General features: G+C 38.6%; 1 protein-coding gene across 1 annotated transcript in view; it reads right to left on the reverse strand.

Moving 5' to 3' along the window:
• FTCDNL1 (formiminotransferase cyclodeaminase N-terminal like) overlaps positions 1–15,810 on the reverse strand; it is a 32,402-nt gene that overhangs the window by 12,096 nt on the left and 4,496 nt on the right.

Below are 15,810 nucleotides of genomic sequence, written 5' to 3' on the forward strand. Positions count from 1 at the left end.
TGGGTTTCACACCAGTGGAATTACAATGTACCACGGCGAGAAACCACGGGATCAATCTTCCACCATCATCATCATGTTTTATGAGCTGTCCTCAGAACAGAAGTCCCAGGCACAGCCATCAAAGCCACCTGTATCGGTGACTACCTGAGCCAGTCAGTACTGTCAGATATGACAAACATCTGAGTTACCTTGTGCTGGAAGAGTATGATGCTGCCATGCCACCTTAAAATAGGCAAAGCAAAACTCTGCAGCTTCCTAAATTTCTCTTTATTAAAAGAACAATACTTTTTTTAGTTTTTCTTTCATTTTTGACAAGTTTTTCCCACCACTATTAGTAATAGTTCTGATCTTTCCATTTTCACAAGACATATTCTGAAAAGGCTGATTTGATGACAATATTTTTAAAATATATTTTAACCTTCATGATTGGCTGACCTTATTTGCTCAAAAATTATTTTTGGCTATTTCTATGCAAGTATAGTCATAATTTTCTGTCTTAATTTTAGAGACTTCTATGAGTTTCGTTATTCCTCTTTGCAAAAGGAGGATCAAAGCAATGAGACATTTCTCTGCATGATAAGAAGTTTAAGCTTCATATTTTTAACTAAATGTTTTTCTCTGAGCCTAGAACAGACACAAATGTAGCCGAAATACAGTATATTATTGAGAATATACAAGTTAAAGTAGTCTGTGAAGACAGTATTTAGGAATCTGCCTTACACTAACACACTCCGTGTCTATAGTGGTATTTAATATCCTTTTCCCTTCTGCTTTTGTTCTTGCAGGAGCAATTTAGGACCACTGACATAAACAGAGTTGAAATTCAGCTGTTAAACAGAATTGCATTGCAGCAGCTCAAGGAACATAACTGATAAGCTAACTTTTGTTACATTTTTCTATGGCAGCCAAAATGCACAGCTAGGAAAAAACCTCAAACCTGTCATTCCCTTTCCTCTACAACAGATAAATCCTCTTTCCTCTTGCCCACATACAGTATAAATGTGTGTTTCATTTATTTTAAAGCAGAACTCTAATAATACCCCAAGGAGTATCATATCTTTTCATAAGTACATAGCAATCAAAAGAGTATTTTCAAACCCATCACCTCATACTCATTAACAAGTAGAGGTAAAAAAGCACAGAATATAAAAATTAAACTGGGTGCTAGACTTGAAATCTTATAAGCATTCTCTAGTTTTAGTACAGCTCTCATAATATAGCCAAGATTTTTGTTTACTTGATTTTTTATTTAGTATTTTTTAATGAGAAGGGGGGAAAAGATCTACCAGAAGCTACAAAAATCTCTCAGATGGTAAAACATATAGGCCTAAAAGTTTTTGCCTAAATTCATACATATCCCTAAAATAAAGCTGGCCGATTAATCTCGCTACAGTACTTTGAAAAATAAGACATGTGAAAATACAGTATAGTACTGTGATGCTGTACTGCCTCTAATTAAGTGCAGACTGGGAAAAATTATTCTTAGTTTAGTCTATGGAAGGGGGTGGTGGTGGAAATTTCTCTCTTTGCAATTCAAAATTATTTTAAAGATAGAGCATTTCTTTTCCAATGTCTTCATTAAACAGAGTTGTTAAGAATTGTCTCCCAACCATCCCCGAGGAGCAAAAAGCTACCCAGTATTCACCCCATATGCTCAGCTTTGAAGTGTGAAGCTGTGACCATCCCACTAGTCTCTTAAGCCACCATCAAAGCCATCTCATTACGCCCAGTGCTGAGAGCTAGAGCACCGGGCCCTAACCGCTCCAACACAAACACTGCATTAACAAAGCGACCGCAGTGTTCCTCCCCCACATGGCTAGAACTTGAAGAAATTTTTACCATATGTACTCATGCACGAGATACGAAAATTTATTGTGCTAGAACATTGAGAAGTACACTAAACATGCTGACTAGAACTGGATGTTATTCTAAGGGACTGGAAGAAAAATAAAATGCAGCTGATCTTTATGATGAAAGAACAGAAATGTTGGGCCAAGAAACGAGATCAAGTGCACTTCCTAAATTGCACTTCTCCTCACACATTCTGTGGCCTGTTTTTTCTTGAGATAGCAGAAGACAGTTTAATGGGGGGTGGGGGGGGAGGGGACCAAGCTCTACGGCACATCACTGGACGCTACTGTTCACTCTGTCACGTTTCATTTCTAAAGGACAAATAAGCTTACAAATAATGATATGCTGACAACAGCCCCTACGATTCAAAATAACAGGACTTGCTAAAAAAAAAGAAGTAATTTCACTTGTGTCACTGAGTTGTCAATTTAGCATCAGCAGAGCAGTGAAAAATAAAATGCAAAGGAAAAACGTGTTACATATTATGAAAGCAAGGTCATGAGGAAATGAGGATAAGCACTAAATTAATCCATTCTGGGGAAGTTCTTGTATTTGTGCACAAGAAAGGTTATTCAAGAATGTTCACTGCTGCATTATTTGTAGTAAGAAAAAGGAGAAACTACTAAACATCCACAAATAAGGGACTAGAGAAAATGCAATATAGTCATACTATGATAACTACACAGCAGTTACAAGAAATGAACTAGAACTAGATGCAATATCATGAACAGATTTCCAAGATATCTTGCTGAATCAAAAAGTTATAGTATTGTAGCATTTATATTATAAACGCATACAAGCAATAGTACTTTGCATTTATCAACATATACATATACTGGGCTGGCCAAAAAGTCTGTATGGTTTTTTTCCATAAAATAAAAGACATATTTTTCAGTTTTACCAATAACTTTATTGATTTGGATATTTGAGTATGTTGGCTATCTCCCACATGGTAGAACATTGATTGTTCTCAGTTAATGTCTCAATTTGATAGCTAATGTCTCAATTTGATAGCTATCAATTTCACCCGGTCTACCTGACGATGGAGCATTATCCAGCAAGAAATCTTCAGCACAAAACTTCACACACCACTTTTGACACATTCAGTCAGTCATAGTATATTTTCTTCTATCTTCAATATTAAAATGACTATACAAAAATTCACCAATTTTGATTTTTTTTAAATACACACTGATATGATAGCTGCATGATACAATCTAACAAAATTGTTTTTGAATGAACTTAAAGACAACTAAGTGCTACTACAGCCATCTTACAGAAAAAAAAAAATTTTAGCCAGCCTTATACATATAAATAAAATCATGGAGAAAAATCTAAATTCAGTATGAAACTATTATACTCATACCATAACTTGGCATGGGTTGGTTCAGGAAACCATGAATGGGGGAAATAGTACAAGTTAACTTTATCCTTTCCTGTAATGCTTGAAATTAAAAAAAAAAAAATAGAGAGAGAGAGAGAATAAAAATTCCAGGTAAGGTGCAATAAATAAACAATTGTGAGGATTCTTTGTTCTACTGCTGTCTTGATGGAAAACAATGAGTACATTTCTTAATGTTTCTAGGTCTGGTTTCCAGTTAAGGAACAAAAAAATTCACCTATCCACTCTCATATAAATATAAGAATTATGTGCCCCCAAATACTTAATATACCATGTAGTTTCTTGGAGATACAGAAATCCATGAAAATATGTGGTAAATTAGTAATTTGGGGCATATACTATATATATTTATAACATTTAATTTATATATACATATATAATCTTCATAGCCAATAATCCTATTTCCTTGTACAAGGTATGTCCAGGAAAAGTCCAACCATTGTGAATACTACCCTGCAGAAACAAAGTAGAAACTCCTACCTTTTGCAACAGTATAGATAGAACTGGAGAGTATTATGCTTAGTGAAATAAGCCAAGAGATGAAAGACAAATACCATATGATCTTACCTAACGCAGGAATCTAATGAACAAAACAAACAAATGAGCAAAATAGAACCAGAGGCATGGAAACAAGGAACAGACTGACAATGACCAGAGGGGTGGGTGGATGGGAAGAAGGGACGAAAGAAGGGGAAGGGTCCAGTCAAGAAACTAGTATAAATGACCATGGACATGGACAACAGTGTGGAGACTGACTGTGTGAGCAGGCGGGGGAGTAGTGGAGAGCAACGGGGGAAACTGGGAGCACTTAATAGAACAACAATAAAAAAAGAAAAATTTTTAAAAAGTCCAATTATTGTTAATATAACAAGAATGGTTTGCACGACATCAATGTAACCTGGCAGCCAAGGGGAGCGGACTGGAATGCACATGTGTGAACAATGACAACTTCACTGTACTGGTCAGTGGGGGTGGTAGACACCATTGAGTGAGCATGTGTACTGTGTGGCCGTCGCCTTCAAAATGAGTGAGTTGAGCAACATATCTGCATCAGAGTTTGCATTAAGCTTGAACATTCCTCCATGAAAACTATACAAATGATCCAGAAGGCCTCAGCTTTGGGCAACTAGTGACTGGCAGCCTCATCACAACAATGCGCCCACTCACACATCACACCTTGTACAGAATTTTATAGCGAAACATCAAATCACCCAGGTGACTCAGCCCTGCTACAGCCCAGATCTGGTGCCCTGTGATTTCTGGATTTTCCCAAAACTAACATCACCTTTGAAGGGAAATAGATTTCAGACCACCAATGAGATTCAGGAAAATATGACGGGGCAACTGATGGTAACTGGGAGAACTGTGTGAGGTCCCAAGGAAATATGATGGGGCAACTGATGGTAACTGGGAGAACTGTGTGAGGTCCCAAGGTGCCTACTTTGAAGGGGACTGAGGCGTCTTTGTCCTGTGTACAGTGCTTCTTGTAACTTGTATCTTCTTCAGTAAATGCCTCTATTTTCATATTACATGGCTGGATACCTTCTGGATAGGCCTCGTAGTATATAACATATACTTCATAGAAATGTATATACAAAGAGCTTGTTATGCCTTTATAGAGCATATGCTGATAAAAATACCACTTTGTGCAGACCTGATATTGTTCTTTTTGAGAATTATACTTTCCTGGGGACCTAGTACATACAACACATTGTGTTCAGTCACTTGTTTCATTCTGTCCTATGGTGCTAATTGTTTCAAGTGCAGATATCATGGCCCCGGCTCTCCAGCGGGAAGGTACTCTGTTATGCTTCTCTGATAGCCACAATAGCATCTACTATATGGAAACACACACAAACGCCTCTTCTTTTATCCTCCAAATATTTCTCTGAAACACATACTGACATACTAAGCATTATTTTGCAAATCAAGAAGCAATAAGGGAGGAGCTGTCTGCTATGGAACTTAGAATTTTAGAGCTGAAAGCACTCCAGAGATCTCCTGTGCAGGTGGTTTTCAAACAGCCTGTCATGGAATGCTTTTCTTAAAAAGCACCTTATTGAGAATCTTTCCAACAGAAAACAAAGCAGAGTGATCCACTCTCATTATGGTGGAGGGAAATAGCCCCACCCCTCACCCCCTGCCTCAGCACCCTTCTCTATAAGGCCACAGAGAATCACTAAAAATAGTGACAGCTATTCTCTGGTGGGAGGCAGAGAACCAGGGCTCTACACACAGGCATTATTTCTCATAACCATCTTCACAGGATGGCAATCATTCCCCACTGTATAGACACAAAAACAAGAAAGGCTGTAAAAGAGACTAAGGTTTTTCCTTAAAGTCAGCTGGAAATTAAGTAGCAGATATGGAATCTGAACTCACGTTTATTTACCTCCAAAATGTTTATTTTGCCCACTTACCATCTGGCTTCCCTACTAGCCAATCAACGTGATGCAATTGTTTAGTTCATGCTGATCAGTAACGAATGAGCATACATACACACATATGTAATGGGTGGGTGGGATTAGGATTGGGCCTGTCACTTCCATACAGTGCCCCCCCTTTGTAAGGACCTCTCATTCTCTTTTGGGGGGGGGCTTTTGGGAAGCTGGGGCGGCCCCAAAGGGTAGTTCAGATGGGATGTAGCAAAGCGTTGGGAATAGTCAAAAATCTTTCTGCTGACCAATGTACCAGCAATGTATAAATAGCCTTCAATATAAGTCCACTCTCCACAGCAATGAAGTTAACTTAGCCCTTCCCTCCAACCAGTGCTCCCCAAATGGCACACAGATAATGTGCCTCAGTTAGTTTGGTATCCTTGTCTGTGTTCGGCAATGACACATCTTCCCAGCCGCTGGCTACAGACGACACTCAACAACCTCTCAATAGTCTCAAGCCTTGCCCAAACTCTTGCCATGTCCCCCCCGCCCAAAAAGTCCTCCCATGCCTCTTCCCATAGTCCCTCTCCTCTTTGCCACCTCTCAGTGGATGTACACACAGCCCATGCCCATCTCTTTAAATTTCCTTTTGCAGAAAAAATGTTTGTTGCCACTACTGACATTCCTCCCACATGGAAGGAGTTCTGCTGGTCTTGCCGGCAGTTTTGGGTTAAATTGCGTCCCCTTCTCTCCTCCCTCCCCTCCTCCCTTCCACCTAATTCATTTGTTGAAGTCATAGCCCCCAGGCTATTTGTGCACTCAGTCTCCACTGGAGGACTTCATAATGTGACTTTTGGGGGGAACAGGGTCATTGCAGATTAATTAGTTAACATAAGGTCAAACCAGAGTAAGGTGGGGCGCTAACCCAATTTGACTGATGTCCTCATAAAAGGGGAAATTTGGACATAGACAATATACAGGGAGAATGCCAAGTGAACAGAATGACTTTCATAAAAAGCCAAAACAGAACAGATCCTTCCCTCACAGCCTTCAGAGGGAACCAACACTGCTGACACCCTGATCTTGGACTTCTAGTCTCCAGAGCTGTGTTTGTATATAAATTTCTCTTGTTTAAAGCACCCAGTCTGTGGCATTTGGTTATGGCAGCCTCGGGACATTAGAACACTGGCCTTGCTCCCTCCCCACATTCATTCCGTGACGGGAACTTTGGGAGAGAAGCTGGGTTTGTGCAGGCCCTCTCTCTCTTGCTCCTCAGGAGCTACCTGCCGGCGGGAAACACAGTCCGTTCTCCTCCTCCTGCCAGAAGCTCTTCCAGCCAGGCCGGCGCTGTCCAGTGCTGCTTGCGACTGGTGGGGTCAGCCTGTCTCACTGTCCGGTTAGAGAAGCTCAGCTGTCGGTATCTGTTTTATCAGTAATACAGTTAGTCTAAGGGGGGGCCCGAAAACCTGGAATTTATTTATAAAAAATTGTGTATTTATTCTTACATGTTTAAACTTCAGTCACCTTTAAAGTACTCTCCGTTTGATGCCATACACCTATCGAGATGTTTTCTCCACTGCTCAAAACAGTTTGAACTCATCAATTTCAATACCTTTTAGTACCTCTGCCATTTTCTGTTTTACTTCTTTCATATCAGCAAAACATTTCTCGTTGAGGACTTTTCTTCATTGGGGAAAGATCGGGTGAATAAGGAGGGTGGGGCATGGAGGTCATGCCATTTTTGGTCAAACACTGCTGAACATTTAGCACAGTGTGGGTAGGTGCACTCGTAAATCACCCTTCATGAAACAGACAAACACATTGAAAGAGTCTTCAAAAAAAGTTCACTGAAACTGAACACAGCCTCTCACAACAATGCCAGCTGGTACACTGGTACAGGTGGGTTCCTAGAACACTCACCTAGTCGGGGAAGCCTGTACTACAAGGGGCCATCCTCTAGAAGATAATTCCATTTGGGGGAGTTACCTAGGGGGTTCCCTCCCCTCGTAAATATCTCCATTTATCATCTACCTTTTTCCACTGTTGACTTGGATGAAAATTTGGAGGAGGACGTGTGCTATTTTTCATGCCCCAGTCCTCATCTTCCATGGGGCAGGCAGTGAGGTGGCCTCCTTCCTTCTCTATTCCACTGCTCTGAATAAATGTTGTCCCCTGCTTTCCCAAGGCCTCTCCATTCAGTTGTCAAAAATTCAAACATAAACACTGTTACTCCCTCATTCTCACTATAGCAATTCTATACCTCTCAAGGTAGTAGATAACACAGACTGTCCAAGAAAATGTGACACATAGCCATTGTGGAAAGAAACACACAACAATTAATATCTTAAGATAATCATCTTACTAAATATTTTTGTTTAATTAAAATTGGTCATGTAATTTTAAGGGTCAAAAATAAATGGTAATTAATCTAATTAACAATGGTGTCATAAGCATATTTTGTCACCATTCCTCTAGTCACAAGCTCTGGGCTCCTGAAGAAGCACACCCTGACCAATGGAGACCTGGCAGACGGGCTGGTGGGTGCCTGAGGGTGTGAAATGACTTGGAATGATCCACTTAATCTTATAGGCCCATCTAAGGATCATTATGTCACTTCTTCAGAATTTTCTAATTCTCGTGGCCTTGACACTGAAAGTCACAACAAATGCTAGAAAGCAGGGATAAAAAGGAAAAGGAATTCAAGAGAAATATCACCAAGGTCAGGGTGCCTGGGCTGGAAAAGTTAGCGTGGTATCAATCACCTGTTATAAATCCCCTATTAGGTCTACATTCTCTAAAACACCATCTGTCATCATATAAAACCAACCTCTTGGGGCTGTAGGTAAATACTCAAAATCAGAAAACCTATAGCCCCTAAATTTCAAGTGCCCCCAAGAGGCTCCCTTGCCAATAAGGGGTGAATGTTAATTAATGTCTCCCACAATAACCCGCTGGCTTAATCCTAAATATTCTAACAGACCCTTTCCCTAGGTGAAGTGGTAGTAGGGAGATGGGCCTCCCAGTTTTTAACTCTAAATCTTATAAGTGACTTCTAAACTAGGAAAGAATTACAGAAAGTATACACCCAGGCAGCAAGATTTCATGCACTTCACTTACTCGTTCCAATGAAAAGATTCATATAGTACATTTATCCTTGTCAATATTTTCAATAAACCCTATTCAATATACATCAAGAGTGAAATAGGGAAGGAGGGCAAACTAATACAAGGGTGTGTTATCAAGCTAATCATTGTTATGAGCAACTGGGGTTTGACCTTGCTAGAACGGGCCTTAGAATTACCCATCTCAGGGACAAAAGGCAAGAGCATTTATATATCAGCTCTGGTCAAGAGCTGCCCTGTGGTGTTTTAATTTGCTTGGACTTCAGATTACTGCAGAGCCAAAATAAAAGAGTGCAGCTTTTTCAAGTATGATTGGGTTCATCTATAATTGCCAGAAGAATAAGTACGTGTATTCCAGTTTTCCCATTTGGCCTTTCCTTCCTCATTAGTACCTCTGACTTACAGTGATGGACGTAATCCTGTTCATTTACTAAGCCAGTAGCAATGTGCATTTATGAACAGCTGGTAACTCTCCTTTATAGATAAAATGTACTAAAACCACTAGAAATCAATCTTAGTATTTTAAGTACTCTCCCAATGCACCATCCCTTGTTTTTTCTGCTGTCTGTATGGTGGCAGTAGCATGTAACTCTCCAACTAAATGCTAGGTCCTAAGACTATGTTAACATATGCTTGTAAAATCAGCCATTATGCTGGTGCTGTGGCAATGAGGACAGCACTGATGCTGGAAAGAACTGGATCAGAACCCAGCATCTAAATTGACTACTCTCAACCAAATCCAAGTCTGTTTTATGAGACAATCTCCATAGCAACCGGAGAATCAGAGGAGAAATTCTTGAATGAAAAGTTGTTCCTGATTTGCCAGATCAGCCGATGTTTTGACAGAGTGTAATAAAGTAATCAAAGGGTCTCAAGACCATCACACAAGTGTTGACATAGTGTGAATTTGTCATGGCACATGTCCTCCAAGTCATAAAAATACTCAAAAAAATTCTAACAAGGCTGATAATTCTAATAAAATTCATTAATGCTTTATATATTTTAAGATAAATCAAAAAATAAAAATCAATCAGGCAGAAGATATTTCTTTATACATATAACTACCTTAGCTAGCACTTTATCTTTGTAAATATTGTCTATTTATGTAGCACTGTACAAATATTATTTCATTTGATTAATGACATAAAACAAAAATCAAGTTTCCATACATTTAAAAAAATTACAGCTATGGTCCAGCCTTTTAAAGCTGAATATTATGAACTTACACGATAGGTAAGCCCATTTTCACTGGTAAATCATTGGGAGAATAATTAAAAACCTTCTGCCCTGACCCCTCCCCTTCATTTTCACGCCATCCTTCTATGAAGGTTTCTATGTGAATGGGAAGCAAGGCCATGTTTCAGAAACACTAGTTCCTGCATGTGAAAACATGGAGTGAGGAAGGAGTGGAAAACACACAGGAAGCACTATGGCCCACATGAATGCTTCAGAGAAATTGTCTGTAAAAGATGTATACAAGTCCAGAAAACAAGACTAAATATCTTCAAAATTGAATTAGATATTAGACTAAAGAATAATGGCCCTGTGAATTTACCACTGATTCCAAATTATGTGAATTCATTGTTCTTGAAGGAGTCAAGATAATTAAAAATCATTAGGAAGAATTAGAGAAGGGGGAACTTCGAAGTAAAGATAGGAGTGTGGATGCCTATATTTATTTTCATTTATTCCAAGAACCCCAGGAAAAAAGATGGTAAAGAGATACATTTTTTAAAGCATTGACTAATTCAAACAAATAGAAAAGAAAGAGCATTGGAACCTGAAGAGCAGATGTAAGAGTGGTGGTTACTTAACAGACTCAAGACAGCAAGACACACAGCAGCAATCTGACTTATACCACAGGTACCTGAAAGTCCCAAGAACTGGCAGCCTCACTTTGGGAGAGAAGGTAAAGGCACAGATCAAAACAGGGAGACTGGTGGGAAGTCTCTTTGAACAGCAGTTGGAGCCCCTCCTCCTCCACACAGACAGGAAACTGCCCTGCCCTGATGGTGACAGAAGAACAAGAGGTAAAACCCAAGGGATCTGGGGCTGAGGGATATGGGGCACAGCTGAGGGCATGGTGGTTAATGAAAAGAAAGGCATTAAGAGAATGTTTACAAACTAAATGCTGAGATCTTTTCAGCTTTCTTCCACAGCTGAGCTCCTAAAACACAGCTATGTGTATACTCCAGGCTGAAGACTAGAAGATCCTTCTCTGGGGAACCTGAACAACCCAAGAGGAAAGATAAAAAAAAAACACAGACATAAGAGGTCTCCAAATAAACAACCCAGTCAGATCGGCCTATAGCTAACAAACCCCATCTACATACTCAGAGTATCCATTCAGTCTTTTAGTGTTCGCTCTTAGAATAAGCTGCCAACCATGGATCATCAGACATTTGAGGAAAGCCTTCTAAACACAAAAAAGCAGCCTGGGGTTAGGGGCTGGGGAACACTGTGCAGGAAGAAGAAAATGTAAAAACTTATCCATTGATACTACATACATGAGACAAGGCCAGGATGTTATTTAAAATAATAAAATAAAAGGAACATTTAGAGAGTAAATTAAAAGCACTTGGAAACTAATACAGAAGAAATGGAAAACTTACTGAAGGCTTGGGATATAAAGTAGAGAAAATTTGTGAGAAAGTAATATAAAAATATAAAGTGATAGAAAAAGAGAGAGAAAATAAATGTAAAGAAGCAGTACAAGAGTTCCAATATCGAAATAATGGGGCTTCTGGAAAAATAAAATAAAACTGCACAAATGAAAGAAATCATCAATGGAATAATTCAAGAGAATTGTCCAGCACTGAAGAACAATAGTTTCAAGGATTCAAAGGGGGGCCTACCAAGACTCCAGCATAATGAGTGAAAACAGACCCATACAGAGGAATATCACAGGAATTTCAGAACTGTGGGAACAAAATGAAGATCTTACAAGATTCCAGAGAAAAATGACAGCTCATATACAAATATCAGGAATCAAAATGGTTTCATAAGTCTCAATAGCAACATGAAAATAAGAATTCAATGACACAATGTCTTCAAAATAAAGGTAAGTTATTTCTAACCTAGAATTCTATACCTAGCCAAGCTAACAATTAAATGTGAAGGTAGAGTAATGGCATTTTTAGACATGTAAGATGTCAAAAATGTACTTCCCCCTTTTTTTGAAAGCCACCAGAGGATGGGCTCCACGAAAACAAGGGCATAAATTTGAGGGAGAGAGAGAGAGAGAGAGAGAGAGAGAGAGAGAGAGAGAGAGAGAGAGAGAAATATGAAGAGACAGAAACCAGGATGGATATTCTGGAACCAGAGAATCCAACATGGAGCAAGACAAAGGGAACACCTAGGAGATCCCAGGATGACAGTTATACTCAACAGTCATAATTAGAATAGTTTAGAGAGTTTTAGAAGATATTTCTTCATGAAGACAAAATTGATAGAACACTCAGCACGTGGGATGTTGTATCTGAATGCATGGCAAAATGTTAACAGAGAGTTTGGGGTTAAACCAGTGATACATAGATAAAAAACTAAGTAATCAATCAAAAAGATAATGATCATCTTCAAAAAGCAAAAAAGATTTGCAGAAAGGGTAAAATAATAATAACATTCTAAATAATTTATTATGACTGTGTAAACAGTCATAATAATATAACCACTAAGAAATGACCCAAATTTTGATATAACTATTGATTTGGCCAAAAAGTACACTTACTTTTTCCATAAAATAAAAGACACTCTTATTTTCACCAATAACTTTACTGATTTGGATATTTTGAGTATGTTGGCTGTCTCCCATTATTGGCTTCCTGTGGCCAGAGGCCACGGATGCTGCTAAACATCTTCCAATGCGTAAGACAGCCTCACAGCAAAGAATTATTTGGCCAAAATTTCAATAGTACCAAGAAACTTCCCAAACCACTTCTGACATGTTCGATCAGTCGCAGCACCTTCTTCATACACTGCACAGATCTTTTCTTGTGTTTCAGTTGCATTTTTACCTTTTTTCAAATAACAAAGCATAATATGCCAAAAATGTTGCAATTTTCTTCCATCTTCAATATTAAAATGGCTGCATAAAAATTCACCAGTTTTGATAAGTTTTTTTAAATGCATGTTGATATGACAGCTGTCACAATACAATCTAAAAAATTGCTTCAAATGAAGTTAAAGACAACTAAGTACTACTAGAGCTATCATATTGAAAAAAATTAAAAGAACTTTTTGGCCAACTCAATATACTGAGAGAAGGAAGAATGGGGAAGTAAAGAGTGTGTGAGTGTGTGTGTGTGTGTGTGTAAGTGTGAGTGTGTGTGTTTGTGTTGGGGATAAGGGGTGCAATGAGAGAAAGCTCAGTTCTCATCTTCTGCAATAAGAAGTCAACAGATAATGCCTAAAACTCAAAAACTAAGACGTACCATTGATATTTAGGTATCTAGTATGGATACTAAAAAAAAAAATGAAAGAGCTGAAAGTACTCCGCTTGGAGGAGAAAGAAATTAAAGTTTGTGTGTGGTGAGGGGGGAAGGTGGGCTGCATAGGAAGTTAAAGTTTGGGGGACAAACCCAGTAGAACATTTGGCTTTCAGCCACATGTATGTATCATTTTGATAACAACAAAAAGAAGAAAGAATGAAAGAAGGGAGAGAGGGAAGGAAGGAGGAAGGGGAAAAGGGAAAAGAGTTAAAAATTAGAGGCACAGCAGAGATAAAAATGAGATGTAGCCTAACTGATCAAATGTGGTTTTTATAGAAAACAAAAAAGTAAAGTCCAAAACATTAAAAAAAAACTATAAGACTTAAATAAATATTGAATAGGTTTATGTGTCTCCTAGCTCCCAACTGTATATTCAATTTCTAAACAGCAGCATGTAAAAAAAAAGTACTCATGCTTTTTCCCCCTAAATCTCCTTCCTTCCATCATTTGTAAGTGATGACATTTACATACCACTGTTTTGTTCCCCACCCCCAACATCCTATGCAGTCTCTCCATTCTCTATATCTTGGGCCACCATCAACTTTCCAAACTGATCTGCCTGCTTCCTGTTCATTCTCTGTCATGGAGGCAGAGTGGTCTTTCTAAAATTCAAAGCCAATCAGATTACCTTCTTGCTCAAAGCTCTTCAATGGTGCACATCACTTTATAATAGACTTTGAATTCCTTCACCTGGCATGTAAGACTTCATGATCTGGCCTCTAATTACGTCTTGAACGTCATTTCATAACATTCCCAGGAATGTCTTTCCCATCCCACTCCGTCTCCAAGTTCTGGCCAGTCACACTGGTGTCCTTTGACTTTATTGAAGCCCAGGCTGCTCTCACCTCTGAGCCCCTGCTTTCTGTGTCCTTTACTCTAAAAATTCTTAAATGAAAATTATATGCAAAATTATGTGTGAGTGTATGTGTCTATGTATGCATATCAGAAAGCACATGCATAAAAATTTGCAAATGATTTTGACAGTATTTGTAAGTCCTCTGAACACCAATTTTGGACCCCACTCTAAGAACCTCTTCCTTAAGGTATAAGAAAGTTTATAGCTGACATCAAAAAGTTATGAAATGTATTATTCAGTTTTTGTACATAAAGTATATATGAATTATCAATATAGTATTCAATATTAATTATCAATACCAACTACCTTTTATGTTACTAGACTGTTCTCCATTGCCCTTCTTCCCAAAAAAAGTTAGCTGAATTATTAACTTAAGTTTGGTGTCCCTGAGAAGAGGTTACCCTAGTGAAGAGCACCCCTCCACTGGAGAACAGCCAGATCCTAGAATTTGAATACTTTTGCCTTATAAGAATGTCTGAGCATGTTGTTACCAAAAAAAAAAAAAAAAAAAAAAAAAAATTGGATGATATTAGATGAACAGCTGTGCAGAAAGGGGAATGTAAAAATAAAAACTGCATGTTGGAGCATCAAAATAGTAACCATGTACAGTACATGACTGTTTTTAATCAGATGAAGATTGAAGCTATTACATTTCAAATCAAATGTTATAAATTAGTTCAAGAATGCAGCTGAGCTCTCATTTAATTAGAAATGTCCATGTTTAAATCATGAGGTACAGTAGCTGCCAATGAAGCAAAAGGGCAAGGGAAGGGAGAAATACTGTGTCCAGACCCTGCGATTGTCAACTGTCTCTTATGCAGGATGAACATCTGGGGTGGACTAGTCCTGACGTAATGAAGAACTTCATGTACTAGCTAATTTGAGATTTAATGTAATTGAACGTAATTGTTTTGAAGACAATTAAAATCATTATTCTGGTCTGAACAGTTCTGAACTCTTCTTTTTCGTGTGAAACATATTTTCCCTCATGTTGAATTTTAACTCTTTCTTGGATAAAAAGTAAAGCGAATATTGGGCAAGATTTTCCTGGGAAACAATCCTTAGAGTGTCAGGTCATGTTAAAACGCAGCACAACAGTGAGGTTCTCCTTTGGAAAGAAGTCTCATTTCCTATTCCTAGTGCTTGATGTAGTTCAGCTAGAGTCCAAATCTACATCCCAAATGTTAGACAATTCACTATTAAATAAAAATGAGGCAACATCACAGAGGGATTTCTGAGGTCATACAGAGAAGAATGCAATTATCCTAAGGCGGACTTTTCCCCGAAGGTTATGGGCCTCTGCATGTCGTAATTAACCGTGGTGCAGCTAGACAGTCCAGGCGAAAGGTCTTTCTTTTCTCCCAATTTGCCTAATTCAAAAACACCTCCAGTGACATAGCTCAAATTTTCCAAATTAAACTTACCCCTGGGGCTGAAATCAAGCATGTGACAGTTCAGTTCTAAAGAAAACCTTTAAGAGAGTCGTGCGTAGGGAAACAAGGGGAAAAAAAAGTCAGAGCAAAAAGGGTTGGGAGTGAACGTTTAAGTGGTTTTTCAACCTCATCATTACCTCTGCTCAAGAAAATAAAACACAGATGGACAAAACACACCATCCTTCTGCCCTGAAGAGGCTAAGGAATTCATTAGGAACTACTGTTGTTTCCTCGTGATCCATCATGAATTTGTAAAGGACAAAATGATTGATTTGCTGCAT

This window comes from Furipterus horrens, unplaced genomic scaffold, assembly GCF_987537825.1.
Source record: "Furipterus horrens unplaced genomic scaffold, mFurHor1.1.pri manual_scaffold_1, whole genome shotgun sequence".
In the NCBI taxonomy this organism is placed as follows: Eukaryota; Metazoa; Chordata; class Mammalia; order Chiroptera; family Furipteridae; genus Furipterus; species Furipterus horrens.